Below are 16455 nucleotides of genomic sequence, written 5' to 3'. Positions count from 1 at the left end.
AGGCTACTTGGACCATGCAAGGGACAATCAGGGGAGGCTGATGGTTTATGGGCAACAGTTTGACTCAAGCCTGTGATACAGAAAAAGAAAGATACTGGAGATGACCGGCTCCTCCCCTTACTCTGGAAAGAGTTAAGCATTAAGTAGTAGTCAAGGCTCCACATTTCCAGGGAGGTCCTTCTCTTCCACCCTTCACTCTCCTCCTCTCTCCAGGAAATAAATCAGGCATCTAAGACTGGTGGTCACTCCCTCTCCTATGTGCATTCAGGACGCCTGTAGTTCCCCACTGTGCTACCACCTGTGTCGTGCCCCTTCCCCAACCCAGCTTCTGCCAGAAGAAGGTTCATGGAGGTGAATGAGAAAGTAGAAGATTTGAACCCAAATCTTGCAGGAACTAGTCATGTGATCCCAGGCGTTAACAACTTGAGCTTCATTTCCTCACCTGAAACATGAGGGTAAATATCCATCCTCTGTAGGGCTTTGTCTTAGACATTATAGCTCTAATTTTGTTTATTTGGGTCCTTCTCTTTTCTTCTTGGTGAGCCTGGCCAGAGGTTTGTCAATTTTGTTTACCCTCTCAAAGAACCAGTTCTTGGTTTTACCGATGCTTTTTCTGCTGTTTTTTAAATCTCTATTTATTTCCTCTCTGATCTTTATTATCTCCTTCCTTCTGCTGACTTTAGGTTTTGTTTGTTCTTCTTTTTCTAATTCTTTCAGGTGGAGGGTTAGGTTATTTATTTGAGATTCTTCTTGTTTCTTAAAGAAGGCTTGTATTGCTATGAACTTTCCTCTAAGAACTGCTTTTGCTGCATCCCATAGATTTTATATGGTTGTGCGTCTTGGAGATTATAAATGAAAAGGGCGTTTTATATTTTACAGAGATTATTAAGGTAAATGTCCCAGATTAGGAACTGGCACAAAGTAAGTGTCCAATCAGTCTGACATGTGAGTGGTCACCTGATCAGGGGTTTGAAGCTGGGTTCTGGTCTCAGGGACAAGGCTGGGCCTGGAAGTCAGGTGGGACTAATGCCTAGCTGACTTGATGGATGCCATCCCCAGGTCCCCGACAAAGGGCTCTGCTTCTTCTCGTGACTGTGAAGCTCAAGAGCTCAGTCCCTGTCTCTGGCTGAGCTGTCTCTTGGAGCTGAGAGACCCAGCTCTGAGGATCAGAGGACTGCTGGGCGTCCAACAGCTGGCAGAGCCCAGCAAGCAGCTTGGGGCAAGGAGGACTCCTGCTGGTGCTGCACAGAGACGAAAGAAAGAAAAATGCAGTTTGGGGAAAAAAAGACTATTTTCTTCTTTGGTCTAGTTTGACATGGGGATAATTGTGGTCCACTTGGTAGGCCCTTGAGTTTACATGAGTATGATATTTAGAACAGAAGGCCCATATGGAGGTCAGCAATAATTACAATAGGGATGGCTCCGTGGGTGAGGAATAGATAGTGTTGGCGATTTCTTCCTCAAGGTGAATTTTCCAATTTTAGTGTTTTCAGTTAGACATTGCCTCATTACAAAGCACTCTGAAGCTTAGTGGTTCAAAACAACAGTTTATTCTTGATGTTTTGAGTTGGCTGGGCTCAGCCAGGTCTTTTGTGCACTGCTTTCAGCTGGGATCTCAGTGGAGGACAGATTACCCACGATCATAACATCAGACATGTCTTCACACACATCTGATCTCTCAGTTGAGGTGGCTGAACTGCCTAAGGGAGTGGTCCGGCTGTCTCCAGTTGGGTGTCCAACTTCTTCTATGGTAGCTCAGGTCACCAAGGGAAAGAAAGTGGAAGATTCCAGGTCTCTTAAGGGCTAGGCTGGGAAATGGCACAGGGTCTGTCTTCCACATTCCATTGGTCAAGGCCAATTGCAAGGCCAGTCCAGCTTCAAGGCAGGAGTGGAATATTCTCCAACCCTTCACGGAGCAACTTCTGTACGTACAGCAAAGGGAGAATGTTTCAGCAGTCATATTTACATCCAATCACCCAGACATATTTCCTGTTACCTGCATGTAGTTCTCAGTGAAAAAGAAAAAATATATATATGTTTAGTCGAGTACTGATATATTGAGAAATCACCAGAAGGAGTCAAAACACTTGATGTCATTGACACTTATCAGTTGAGTGATCTTATGGGGACAAGTCATTTAATTTGTTTTTTTTGGTTGCATTTATCTCTAAAACAGAAATAGGAAAAGGTTTCTCTGTCTAAAGAGGCAGAATTCAGGAGTGGTGCAGGACACACATTCAGAAATTTCTGGGTTCAAATCCTGCTTCCGACTCTTAGCCATGTGGATTTAGGAAAGTTATTTTAGCCAATTTGGTTTTTTGGGTTCTTCACCTATAAAGTGGGGCTGGTAGGAGATCCCTACCTCATAGGTTTATGTTAAGGTTTGAATGAGTTATGCAAGGAAATGACTACAATGGTCCTGGCACACAGTAAGCCCACAATAACCACTAGCAAGAGTAAGTGATGCTATTATGCGTTCAATAGTTGTTTACTTAGTAGCATCTGCCCCAGGCTGGTCCCATGGAACACATCCCTGGGGATGAGAAGATTCCTTCCTGCTCTGGAGGGACCCACAGTCTTCCTGGGGAGACAGAAGTGTCACACTAACAAATACAGTAGAGGTGGAAGCTGACACAGCTCATCTGAGACAATGAGAGCTGGAAGGGTGAGCAGAAGTTGGCCGTGCAGGCAAAGGAAGGGAAGGATGTTCTCGGCAGAGGTACCAGGCCCCGATATCCCTGGGACCTGAGCAAGGGTGTTCCTGGGATGATGAGAGATCTGGCGTGGCAGGTGATAAGGACGGAGACAAAATGAGAAGAGAAACCTTGGCGGCCGGGTTTGGAGGCCATGATATGCCATGTGGAGCAGATTGATTTCGTCTCAGAGGCACAGCCAGATGAAGTGAAAGCACTAGGAAGACATAAATCCAGTGCTGTTCAAGCACAAGACGTTGCTGCACAAATTAAGGGGCAGAATTAGACAGTCTTTCTCTCTTTTTGGATATATCTGTTCTCTGGTAGCCATATGATATGGGAATGTGTTTCAACTATGTAGGTGGATTCTGCTTCTCTAGATGGGAAATACTTTGTCATTGGGTTTTCCAAGGTAGGTGTTTATGATTTGATTCTGTGAATAAGAAAAAATAGTAACTCCCCATGTGAAATGTAGCCATAACCTGTATACTACGGTGTTTTCTTTTCTTCTGTACTTTTAAAAAAAGGTGACTTGGGACAGGTTTCTGTGGTAAATGGATAGTTCCTTCTGGTCTGAGGTAGCGACATATCTTGTAAAATAGACTAGGACAGGTTCTGAGCTTGTACCAGGTAAGAGCAGTCCTCCCCTGGGCATTCTAGAAAGATGACCACATGACAGAAGGGACATGTGTGTGAACAGGTGACTGTACCCCAACTGGAGCAGTGCATCACATCTGCTCCTGGCACTTGGTGCCAGGCATAAAGGGAGCTACTTCTCTGTAGATGTGGAAGGGTGGGTGATTCGGGCCAGTGGTCAGTACGACTCTGAAGGCCACTGGGTCTTGGTCATCACCCAAAATAGAAAAGTATGAATTGTAGGTGATCCCCTAATGGTTCACTGACACCAGGATATCCCTGGGCTGTTCCAAACCTTTTCAGGTTCCTCCTATAAGCCGAAGTCCTGGGTGCCAAGAGGTACAGAGATGAATGATGGTCAATGAAAATATAAGGGTTAAGGGATTCCAGGAAGAGAAACCAGAAGTAAGAAATTTTAAAAAAAATGTGATTCTGTTTGCTTCAAAGGCTTACATTTTATGGGTCTCACAGCTTTGTTCTCTCTTCTGAGTTCAGGGTTACAGGTAATTGGCATGTCTGCATCTGTGAATGAATGTTACGGATACGTAGCCTTGGCGATTTCCTTCCACCAAAATGACGCTATTTAACAGATTGTGCAGTCCTTCCGACCTGGAGATGTTAAAAATATATTATTTTCCCTTAGAGGGATGATCACGGAAGGGAAAATAGGGGGAGGGGGAGGGATGCTGCCTAAGCCAGTTGAGGCTGTGCTAGGCGGTTCGGCACAGGCATCTGCTAGTCGCCGCTCATCAAAGCAGGAGAAAGGATGAGCAGTAAATTGTGAACGTGTAAAAACGGCCATGATTAGTTTTAGTCGTGTTTTGAGAGGTAATTTCCCTTTCCATTAGCAGAAGCTTTTATGAGTTTCACCGTGTTAAGGGGTGGGAAGGGACATTTATTCTTCAAATGAATCAAACTAACTTCTTTTCAAGGTCCATTAACGTACCCCTACATATCAAATATGCTTGTTTTCATGGAGAATATTAAGCAGGTAAAACACTCCAGCTCCCAGGCTCTGAGTGCCCACCTGGGGCTGGAGGAGAGTGATGCTCAGGGCTGTCAGGAAGGATGTGCCTGGGTGAGCCCAGGCTTGAAGGATGCTCTCCCCTCTGGTCCTCGCAGCAGTCAACTGAGAAACGCCGAAGCCAGGGCCCCTCACCTTGGACTCCCAGTGCAAGCTGGGAATCTGCTCTGCCAGCTGGTGCGGTGACCCAGCTCCCTGGGGGTCCAAATCAGAATTGTTGCCTATCCTTTGTCCTTGAGATCAAGTCTTAAAGTCTGCTTGAGCTCCAAGGTTCTTCTTTGGGAAGCTTTCTCCAGTCTCTTGTACCACGGTTCACGCCTCTCTGCCTCTGCTTTTGCTTTCCATGCCTGTCCCTCCTTTCCTCACCCTTTCACCCTGCTAGTCCCACTAGGCTGGCAGAAAGGATTTATGCCGGTTCTCCAAGGGCGATCCCTTGCCCCTGGCAGAATTACTCATTCCCTGTCTGAGCACATCCTCTTCACTACCTGTACACACACAGCACGTGCCCCTCCCCCATTTGTGGGCTTCTCCTGCCCCTTTGCTCTCAGTACCTGCACCTGGGACTTTGCTTGGAGGACCACCCCAGGCTCCCAGAAGCACTCTGCCCAAGATCTGAACGTGCCTGGGAGTTTGAAGCCCACCGTCCCCCATCCCCTCCCCACCCAACCCCTGCCATGAACCAGTGAGTATTAGTGCAGGGATACAGAAGCCCATCTCCCGTCTCATGATGGGACAGACTGAGATGTAGCTCACCCTGCAGAGTCCCCTGCAGGATCAGGCTGGCGCTGCCTTCTTGGGGACCTTTGCTGAAATGCACCCTTGCCTGTCTTCCTTCCTTTTCCTGCCCTGTGTCCCCACGTCCCAGGTGGTCTCACTGGGCACACCTGTGCTAAATCACCTGCACACAGGTCCTCTTCTCTGGATGTGCTGTTTATCATCTGTGTCCAGAAACCACTAGAAGAGGTACTGCAGTTCGTTCATTATCACATAGGAGGTGTGGTGTGAAGTTAACCAGACCTGCGTTCACCTGGGTTCCTTGTGACCCTGAGCCAGTAGCCTTTGGGTTTAGTCCCCTATAGAAATGACCCTGAAGGGCTGTTTTGGGGATCAGTTGATGTACTGTATGTGGGTAGGGAATGGACTTCCTGTCGCATTGGGAGCCTGCATGTACACCTACGCATCAAAGCGTGACCTCCTTGATCACCCTCCTGCCACATTTTTCAGGGATGGTCCCCTAATCTGTCCCGCATTTAATGCATTTTCTGTGGGGATACGTACACAGCAGCAAATCCCAGATGCTAAAGCCAGCTGTGTACGAGGCACAGTTGACACAGAGCTTGATGTCTGACCCTGCTCTCCTGGAGCTCAAGGACTGGGGTGGGGAACCACGGGGTGAGTGACAAGGGCTCAGGAGGACGGAGGCCCTGGGGGCCCAGGGCTCAGGACAGCCTTCCCTGGAAGGCCCGACTGCTGTCTTCCTGAGTCTGTCTTCTGTGAGCACACCTGACCTCCAGGTGTCCCGACTGTAGGTCCAGGTCGTCAGTGCAAATCTCTCTGTGCTCGGAAAGTGAGCAGAGTCCCGCCATCGGGTCTTCACAGCCTCAGCTGCCCTGCCATCGGCACACCTGCCCTGGTGCTTCCCTCCACGCTGAGCAAGGCTCCTGGGCCCCCTGCCTGCTCTCCACTCAGACAGCAGCACCACCAGTGCACACCTGCACGGCAAAGCTGCACCTGGGGAACCACATTTCAGGGAAACACACCTAGAGAAAAAGGCGAGGGAGAGCACAGGCTCCCTGAAGCATAGGCCAGAGAAGATACACGCACATCAGAGCCGCTTCCCTTGCGGATGGGAGAGAACAATCTTTATCTCTAGAGCACTACACACAGGCTCCAGAACCAGGTGGCTGAGTCCCAGTCACTCTGGGTGACCTTGGGCTTGTTTCTAACCTCCCTGTGCCTCATTTTCCTTCTCTGTAACATGGGAATAGCGATAACAATAACAACAATAATAGTAATATTAATAATAGTACCTTCTTCATAGGTTTGTAAGAATTTAAAATATTAATGCACATAAGCACGCAGAGGGGAGCCTGACATCCTAAACCCTCAATAAATCCTGGCTATTTTTAAGTTTTATTACAAAAGCCAGAGTCAGCAGACTTGGGTGAAATTTACACGAACTGAAATGTTAGTCCTGATGGGTTTTGCTCATTCGGGAAAATGTTTCTCGGGTGCCTCCCGTGTGTCAGGCACTGTTTCTGGAGCTCTTGAGCCCCCAGATGCCCAGCTACAGATGTTGTCTTCAGAAGCAGTGAACTTCCCATCGCTGGAGGTTTCAAGCAGAGGTTTTCGCATGGTACGAGACCGTGGCCAATGAAAAGAGCATTGTATGAGAGTGTACATATAGGCAGCGTCATTCTAGTTTTTTTTAAAATGAAGAGACATTATCATGGTTATTATTAGTATCGTTATCATTATTATATACTTAGGGATATAAATTAACCCTCAGTGTGGAAGTTGATGCTTCCATTTACACACCAAGGTGCTGGTCGTGTCGATTTCTTCAGTTCTGGCTCCCTGGTGCCGCCAGAGCGCCTGGGGCACAGCTGGCTTCACAGGCTTGTTTACTGCCTTAGTGAATACGAGACCAGAGGGCAGAGCTCGGGCCAGAACGAAAGGAAGAGGGAGACTCAATCCCATACCGTTAAAAGAAGAGCAAGCTTCTGAAGGCTCAGCGAACAGGTGGTCTTGGGGGGAAGCATTTCAGTGGGAAAGGATGCTGCTTCGACTTCTCAACAGTCAAACGGTTGTTAAGAAAAAAAGCTGATGATTATTTAGAAAAAAGCAAAGTATCCCAAAGAGGCAGGCTAACTTCTTCCTGATCTGGCCAAGTGGTCACAGAGAATCTAAGAGTGGCCCGTGCTGTGTGGAATTTGGAGTAACGACACGGAAGGTGTCCAGGAAGTGGCGGGGAGATGTTCAGGACCCCCTCAAACCACAGCAGAGTTTCTGCCAATGTGGTGCAAGGACCTCCCCTCCCAGGACACCCTAGGGACTAGCAAGCAGCCAGTTTCTTGATCCCTCCTCCCATGCCTCCTAAGTCAGACTCTAAGAGCGAGACGAGATGTACCTGGATAAAATACCAAAGAGGAAATTCACATGGGGACACATGAGAGCAGAACCTTGGAATTCTGTAATTGCAGCTAATAAGCTGGTGCTAACGATGGATAATTGGATGATTTAGTCTTCTCCCCTCAGTGACTTACAGTTACAGGAAGAGATTCTGAAGTCTTAACACCGTAATGTAAAAGACAGGTCCCTGAGGACGGTCCTATGTGGCAGAGGGTCTTTATTCCTGATCTGCAGACAGGTGCGTTTTTATCCAGTGCCTCTGGAAAACAGTGCGGTCATGAAATGAAAAGAAATATTTCCCTCTGAGCTGGCTGAAGCTGATTGCTGGGTATTTACCCTGTCTTGGGCATAAGCTCTTTTTTCACTGTGAGGAATGATAAAGTCTATCTTGTCCAGTATTCTCACATGGAAAATGAGGGAGTCTGCGTCCCCATTTACATGTGGATTTTTTTTTAGTTCAAGGGAGCACACAGAGGAAGAGTCAGGTGTATCAGAACCTCTGGTTCTGGGGAGGTTCTGGGAGGGAGGAGGAACATATTTCAGGGTAAAAGTCCTGCTAATGGAGATTCTGTACTCCCCACACTGGGCGCCAGAGCCATTTCAAAACCGCTATCAGGTCTCGCTCTTGCCTTTTTATAGAGTGTCTTCGATTCATGGTGCTATTTATGCGCGCCCAGTAAAGAATGAGGAAAATATTACTTGAGGCTTCACTCAGAGCAAAATTCCCCGACAGCTGCCCAGTGATTTGAACACGAGCCGTTTTAAAGCAGAGTAGGGTTGTCCTGGAGAGTGGGGTTACTGGAGCAGGCTTTCTCACAGATTGGCTTTCCACGCATCTATCAAATAACCCGTTCTTTCTAAGGACAGCCCAAGATAAGAGGATGGATCTATGTGAAAACTGCTCATGCTGGAAAATTAACAGAAAATTCCTATCTTACCTTTACACATCCGTAGCGTATTTGGACAGTTACAGAAACAGGATTTCCCACTTTGTCTTGGTAGCTAATTCTGAAGATCCCAAGGAGAGGCTATGAGGAACACATACTCTCTGAAGAGCATGGCTTTTACTCAGAATGTTCTTGAAAGAAAAGCATGAGAGTTTTGTTTCTTTTTATTCCATTAATTTTTTTTTTGTAATAATACATCCACTTTAAGTAGACAGTGATTTTTTTTTTTTTTTTTTTTTTTGCGGTACGCGGGCCTCTCACTGCTGTGGCCTCTCCCGTTGCGGAGCACAGGCTCTGGACGCGCAGGCTCAGCAGCCATGGCTCATGGGCCCAGCCACTCCACGGCATGTGGGATCTTCCCTGACCAGGACACGAACCCGTGTCCCCTGCATCGGCAGGCGGACTCTCAACCACTGCGCCACCAGGGAAGCCCAAGACAGTGATTTTTTAAAGACTTTACTTAGCATGACCCAGCACGCACGTATTCTCAGGGAAACCTTAGGTAATATAGATGCACAGAGCCATCCAGCCTGAGAATTTTTTAAAAAAATTTATTTTACTGCAGTGTAGTTGATTTACACTGTTGTTAATTCCTGCTGTTCTGCAAAGTGATTCAGTTATACATATATATACATTCTTTTTCAGATTCTTTTCCATTATGGTTTATGCCAGGATATTGACTATAGTTCCCTGTGCTGTGCAGTAGGACCTTGTTGTTTATCCATCCTGTATATAATAGTTTGCATCTGCTAATCCCACACTCCAAGTCCATCCCTTCCCCACCTCACCTCCCCCTTGGCAACCACTAGTCTGTTCTCCACGTCTGTGAATCTATTTTGTAGATAAGTTCACTCGTGTCGTATTTTAGATTCCACATATAAGCGATATCATATGGTATTTGTCTTTCTCTGTCTGACTTACTTCACTTAGCATGATCGTCTCTAGGTCCATCCATGTTGCTGCACATCAGCCTGAGAAGTTTTCAGTCCATATCCAATGCAATGATCGTTCTCCATCACTCTCAGGACTCAACTCATTTTAGTTCACCACTGCCAAAGGCTGACCTGCGTCACCTTCACGCAAAAGCCAGGGTAGTACCTTTTACAGATAATTTGGATTATGTTGGACCGCTACTGAAAGTCTTCTAATGATGATGATGATGACACAGAATGCTTAATATACACCAGGCACCGTTCTATATTCTTTGCATATATTAAATTTTCTCACTTCTCACAACTCCATAGCGTAGGTGCTATTATCATCCCCACTTTATAGATAAAGGTGCTGATGTGCACATCTGGGAAGAGGCTGGGGTAAGGTCCCGTTCAGGCGGTCTGGCTCTTAACTACTGCATCATATTGCTTTGTGGAGACCTTCGAACAAAGTACAGAGTCCTTAGCAGGTCCTGATTGGCCCCTGTATGGTCTGATCCTTGACTTTCCCCTTAAACTCATCTTCTCCCTTCTTCCCCATCACTCTTACTCTTCCTTGAATCACCAAGCTCATTCCCAACTCAGAGCTTCTGAACTTAGGGGGTCCTTCCACTGTGAAGTTGGTCGTTCCTCTGCAATCTTCACCTAGCTTGCTTTCTCAGTGAATCCAGGTCAGGTCTCTGCTCACATGTCACCTCCTCAGAGAGGCTTCTTGCCCAGTTATTTAAAAAAAAATTAATTTCTTGTTATAACTCAGTTTCTTATTCTGCTTTATTTTTCTTCGTACCACTTCAGCTAGTTTTATTCCATATGGATTTATTGTCTGTCTCCTCTAAAATTTGATAATAATGCTACTTTCAGTAAACCGTCACTGTTTTCTATGTGCCACGAAATAGAATATTTCAAATATGTTACGTATTTATGTGTGTGGATTTACTTTATCATCACACCTTCCCTAAGTGATAAGTTACAGGAGTAGGTCCCATTGTACAGAAGAGGAGATTTAGGCATGCAGAGCTCGTGGACTGGCTCAAGGCCTCCCAGGTAGTGAGTCTCGGAGTGAGGATTCAAGCCCAGTGAGCCGGGCTCCAGGGTCTGGCAGGTCCCTACTCCCCCCGCAGTGCTAAGGACAGGACCTGTGCTGAGCGCCAGCTGGAGGAATAAATGAGCAATGTTGACACATGGCCCTGCTCCCCACCGGGTCCTGCAAGCTGGGCCAGAATTACTCCTTGAGCCCCTCCACCAGCACCCCCTCCACACTGCGTCAAATTTCAAGTCCTATCAGTCGGGACTTTCTCCTCCTTCTCGGGGCTTCCGGGTCCTCTCCAAGCCCACTGACATCACTCTGCTCAGGCTCAGTCTTCTCTCCTGGGCTCGGCCTCCTCCCCAGCCTCACTCGCCTCACACTGCAGCCCTCATCACTCCCGTGGACACTGTAGTAGCAAAATCAGACCTTCAGGGGCTGCCCCGCCGGTGTCCCATGGATGTGCTTTTAGGATAAATTGGGATTTAGTCATCCCAATTTTACTATTTAAATATTTTCAACCTTTTTTAGAAGAGGCAGTGAACCCCATGTTCATGCCATTGTTTCAATGAGTGTTTACACATGGAAGACCCATCGAACAGCACAAAAACGGCATCTATGGTCTATCTGGGTTCAACCCCTGGTTCCACGTCTTTGAAACTGAAACAAGTGCCCAGTGCCTCCGTTTCCTCCACACAGGAAACTCAGGGCTGCTTCCAGGGAAGATTTAAGCTGAGGTTCATTCATGCAGAGTCACCAGCAATTACCCAGAGATTCATGTCAGCTCTGGGGATACGTTCACACGTGGAGGTTCTGTGGGTTTTGAAGAGAAGGCAGCCGAGGACGGCTGGGGCCCCATGAACACCTGGGCTGAGCAGATGAACAGAAGCTCCTGAAGGTGCCTGAGGAGGGAAGCCAGAGAACTGAGAGGAGAAACAAGGATGGGATTGTATTTGAAAGAGGGAGTCTCAGTCCACAGTGCCAAACGTTTAGAGAGAGTATTTTGTTTTCTTAATTGAAGTATAGTTGATTTACAATGTTATGTTCGTTTCTGCTGTACAGCATGGTGATTCAGTATATATATACATATACACATACATATTCTTTTTCATATTCTTTTCCATTATGGTTTATCACAGGATTCTGAATATAGTTCCCTGTGCTCTACAGTAGGACCTTGTTGTTTATCCATTCTGTATATACTAGTTTGCATCTGCTAACCGCAAACTCCCACTCCATCCCTCCCCCACCCCCTCCTCCCCCTTGACAACCACAAGTCTGTCCTCTATGTCTGTGAGTCTGTTTCTGTTTAGTAGGTAAGTTCATCTGTGTCACATTTTAGATTCCACATATAAGTGGTATCGTATGGTGTTGGTCTTTCTCTTTCTAACCTCACTTAGTATGATAATTAGAGAGAGGTTTTTTGATACAGAGTAGGAAGCATCCAGTAGCTGGACATTTCTAAGCTTTATCTTCAAGGTCTTTGAAATAAAACCTTTCAAGTTTTCCCCTGACACACGCCCTGGCTCAGCCTGGGCTATTTCCCGTTTCCCTCAGGAAGTAGTTGCCTTTGCCTGTTCTGTGATACCTACCAGATGTGCTTAGCCCACCCGCTCTGTTTTTCCTTGCTTATGTCCTACTATATTACCAGATCATCACATTCCTTTTCCTATTTACACAAGCTTTTTATCTTCCACGTAAGAGTGACCTTGCTTCTCAGAATCTTCCATATTTTATCTGAACGTTCTTTGTAATTCTTACTGCTTATTACCGTGTATTCACGTTGCACGTGCACCAGCGTTCCCACTAGTGTGCAGGCACCCAGAGGTAGGACACTTTATGCGTCTCCCTTTGTCTGTCCTCCCCTTTGCTTCCTTGCTCCTACTTCTCCTTTAGGACTTTTCTTTTTTTTTTTTTAACATCTTTATTGGGGTATAATTGCTTTACAATGGTGTGTTAGTTTCTGCTTTATAACAAAGTGAATCAGTTATACATATACATATGTTCCCGTATCTCTTCCCTCTTGCGTCTCCCTCCCTCCCACCCTCCCTATCCCACCCCTCCAGTCAGTCACAAAGCACCAGGTCGATGTCCCTGTGTCATGTGGCTGCTTCCCACTAGCTATCTACCTTACGTTTGTTAGTGTGTATATGTCCATGACTCTCTCTCGCCCTGTCACAGCTTACCCTTCCCCCTCCCCATATCCTCAAGTCCGTTCTCCAGTAGGTCTGTGTCTTTATTCCTGTCTTACCCCTAGGTTCTTTATGACATTTTTTTCTCTTCTTAAATTCCATATATATGTATTAGCATATGGTATTTGTCTTTTTCTTTCTGACTGACTTCACTCTGTATGACAGACTCTAGGTCTATCCACCTCATTACAAATAGCTCAATTTCGTTTCTTTTTATGGCTGAGTAATATTCCATTGTATATATGTGCCACATCTTCTTTATCCATTCATCCGATGATGGGCACCTAGGTTGTTTCCAAGGACTTTTCTTGAAGTCCATTTCCCCCAGGAAGCCTCCCCTGAACTGGCTGAGTGCTGGTGCCTTTGCTTTGTGGCAGTCATCATGGTGTGCATGTATTCCTGTGAAAACCACTCGACTCCTCTCTTGGTCCCTGCGGCCTAGAACTCAGTGAAGGTGGGGATCGTGCTGTTATGACTCCTTTCCGTTCTCAGCATGTGGCCCAGTACCCGATGCCGGGTATCCATCAGGGACAGCACTCATGTGCTATAGATAAGGAGACATTGCCTCTATAAAATTGTAGCCCTGAAGGTTCAGTGTCAAAGCCAGCGTGGGAACCTGCATGCCAGGTTCCTAGACCAGTGCCCTTCCTCCTAGACTAGACTTTTCTCACCTTGGAGCACAGTCTGAGAAACCCATCCCCTGGGAGCCTTTGCTGTTTTTGGGTGTCAGTCTTCCTTGGGCTTGTGCATTTGAGGAGTCTGGGCAAAGGGCTTCTAACCAAAGGGATGAACCAGCCGTCCTGGGATTTTAGAGTTGCGTCAGGAGTTGTGAGGAACTATTGTGATCTAAATCTTTCTGGTTAGTTCACTTTCATTGAGAAAAGACTCCAAAGATCATTGCCTTGAAGGCATTGAAATAGGAACCAGAGAAAATAGACTTAAGTGCAAAATACATCAGAGTTTTAGGGCCAAAAGGAACTTTAAAGATTAAGTGACACAGAGCACCGAGCTGATCTCCCTGTGCTGTGCGGCTGCTTCCCACTAGCTAGCTATTTAGTGTATATATGTCCATGCCACTCTCTCAGTTCATCCCAGCTTACCCTTCCCCCTCCCTGTGTCCTCAAGTCCATTCTCTACATCTGCATCTTTATTCCTGTCTTGCCTCTAGGTTCTTCATAACCATTTTTTTTTTTAGATTCCATATATATGTGTTAGCATAACAGTATTTTTCTCTTTCCGACTTACTTCACTCTAGAGGGGTGGGATAGGGAGGGTGGGAGGGAGACGCAAGAGGGAGAGGATATGGGGATATATGTGTACATATAGCTGATTCACTTTGTTATACAGCAGAAACTAACACAACATTGTAAAACAATTATACTCCAATAAAGATGTTAAAAAAAAAAGAATGTACCACTAGGCAACATGCAAAAAATAAATTAAAAAAAAAAGAAAGATTAAGTGGAAACCTTACAGACCCAGAGTCATTAAATGAATTGACCGAGGTCGCTAGTCAATGGAAAAGCTGCTATTTTAATTCAAGAACTTGAAATCTAATGAACATTTTCACGATAAATGATTGTTTTTGCTCCATTATGAAAAAGGCCCTCCATTTGCAGTTTGAAGAGTCAGAAATTCATTTAAAATTCCTGAGTTTTAATTTCCCCTGGGGAAGAAGAGGCCTGTTTTTTGTTGTTCAACCACATGGCTCAAACAGCATGAAGCTTCTAGCATGGTAAGTGGCAGTCTTGAAGCAGTTGACTTTGGATTCTATACTCCCTTTTTCTATCGACAGTGACCTAAGTTTCCTTGGGAAGTGTCCCTCTTCCGTCTTCTCAGCGGTGTGGCCTATTGATTCCCAGCTCTAGGCCTGGCTTTGATGGGCTCAAGCAATCAATATATGCCTGTGTCCTGGACAAGGACCTCCAAGGAGGGACCTGTCTTCTCTCTCTAGTCTCCTGGTTATTGGGGTGCTAGGATGACAATTCTGAGACTGCTGTGCCCGTGGTCCCATTGTATGAAGAGCCTTGGGATGTCCACTGAACAGTCAAAGGGATGTGGAGAAAGAGAAAGCAGAGAGGCATTCAGGGTTTTGAGTTTCATCCCTTGGCCAAGGAATCAAGCCATACTTGAAGCTAGCGCTACTATTGGATTGAGAAGTTTTCTTTCTTGTTGAAGACAGTTTGAACTTTCTGGCCCTTGGAACAGCTGTGTCATGAATACAGATGTTTAATAAGAATTTCCTTAATTCCTCTTAATTTAAAGTAAATGTCTTTGAAGACTAGAGTAGACAGTCTGATGTCTCATTCTTACTTTAGGAATCACTGATTTCGTTCCGTAAGGACCTGCCAGACACAGGTTTCTCCACCAACAAGATTATGACCCCCCCAGGTTGGGGAATTTGGTGTAAGTCTTGGTCGCGTCCATATTCTCCTGCAGCACTTGGCACAAGTGGGCACCCAGTAACCGTGCATTTAATGGATGAATGAACAAACTTAATTTGTTTCCCGCAGGGTTCACGGGAGCTAATGGTAGAAGAGAGAATAATAAAGGAATCAACATTAATTGGCCATCTCATTAATTTGCTGCATAAGTAACACCATTCTGTCATTTTAACAATTTCAGTATTTTATGAATTGGATCACATAAGTGATCTATGACTAAATTCTCCTTGAGCACGTTACAAATCGGGCTACAAATATTTTTGCCCACTATCCAAATGTGAGACCCCACCCATCCCCAAAGAAACCACGGCTAACTTGCGGGTCTGCGTTCTCTGCATTTCATTTCATGTTCTACTCACCAAGAGATAATGGGTAGATTTTGTCTTTTTCTTACTTTGACAAAGTCTGTTCACATATGCAGATGGAGACCGAGGTGTGCTGTGGTCATCTCACACCTGTGCCTGAGAGTTGATTGTGTGCATCTCTTCTCAGGTTTGGTGACTTCGTGTGGGTAGCTTGAAACTGGCCATGGAGGGGGTGGAGGACTGTTGGCACCAGGAAATCAGCAAATCAGATCTGTTTGGAAGACAGTTTTTAGACTTGTGCTGGCACGCCGCTGTTCAGGGGGCATTTGTACACAATGACAACTCAGACAACATCGCTGTGCACGCCTCCTTGTGCGAATGTGTGAGGACCTGCTCTAGATGACAAAAAGCCCTGTTGCTGAAGCATCCATCGGGCGTGCAGACTTAAATGAAAGAAAAGTGCCAGAAGGCGTTTCAAAGTTCCAGTTCAAACTTCCACCAGCAGTTCACGAGGATATTTCCCTGCACAAATCAGTATCTTGTTTTGTCTGCCTTTCCCTAATCACTTTCCTTTCATGTGTTTATGAGCTATTCTTATTTTCCCTTTTATGAGTTTCCCATTTACAACCTTTGCTGCTGTTTTTGGATAATTTGCTCCTTATTGATGTAACTTTGTCTCCTACCTCCTGCCAAACACAGCTTCGCTCACGATGCCTTGATGTATCGTGTAGAAAATATCTTCTCCTAGTCTGTAGCTTGTCCTTTATCTTTGTTTTAGACAAAGTCATGCTAACCTTTGGAGTCTGATGTTTCAACGCTTTTGCTTCTCAGCTTAAGTTGAGCTTTCCTGTCAGTCCTACAAATGGGGATGTATTCTTCCCAACAATCTATGGTTATAGTCAACAGTATTCCCAGTTATAGCTGGGGAAACTGAGGCTTAGGGAGGAACATGGTGGGGTTGGGATTTGTATGTGGGTCTGTTTGGCTTCACCATCATTTTCATGTGAGCTGGTGTTCCATGCTGCTAATGGGGTGCAACCTCAGGGGTCCCCTATCAGCAACTCCACACGCCTCCCTGCTGGCTCAGCCTGCCCTGGATCTCCATCTTGTGATTGGATGTCTTTCA

The 16455-nt window shown here is 45.9% G+C and overlaps 1 protein-coding gene across 1 annotated transcript in view; it reads left to right on the top strand.

Annotated features, from left to right (window-relative positions):
* Window positions 1–16455, top strand: part of LOC125961869 (protein FAM135B-like) — a 229799-nt gene that overhangs the window by 138874 nt on the left and 74470 nt on the right. The window lies entirely within an intron of this gene.

The sequence above is a fragment of the Orcinus orca genome, chromosome 17 (assembly GCF_937001465.1).
Source record: "Orcinus orca chromosome 17, mOrcOrc1.1, whole genome shotgun sequence".
In the NCBI taxonomy this organism is placed as follows: domain Eukaryota; kingdom Metazoa; phylum Chordata; class Mammalia; order Artiodactyla; family Delphinidae; genus Orcinus; species Orcinus orca.
The sequence above is the reverse complement of the archived record's forward strand: the minus strand, read 5'-3'. Positions and strand labels throughout refer to the sequence as shown.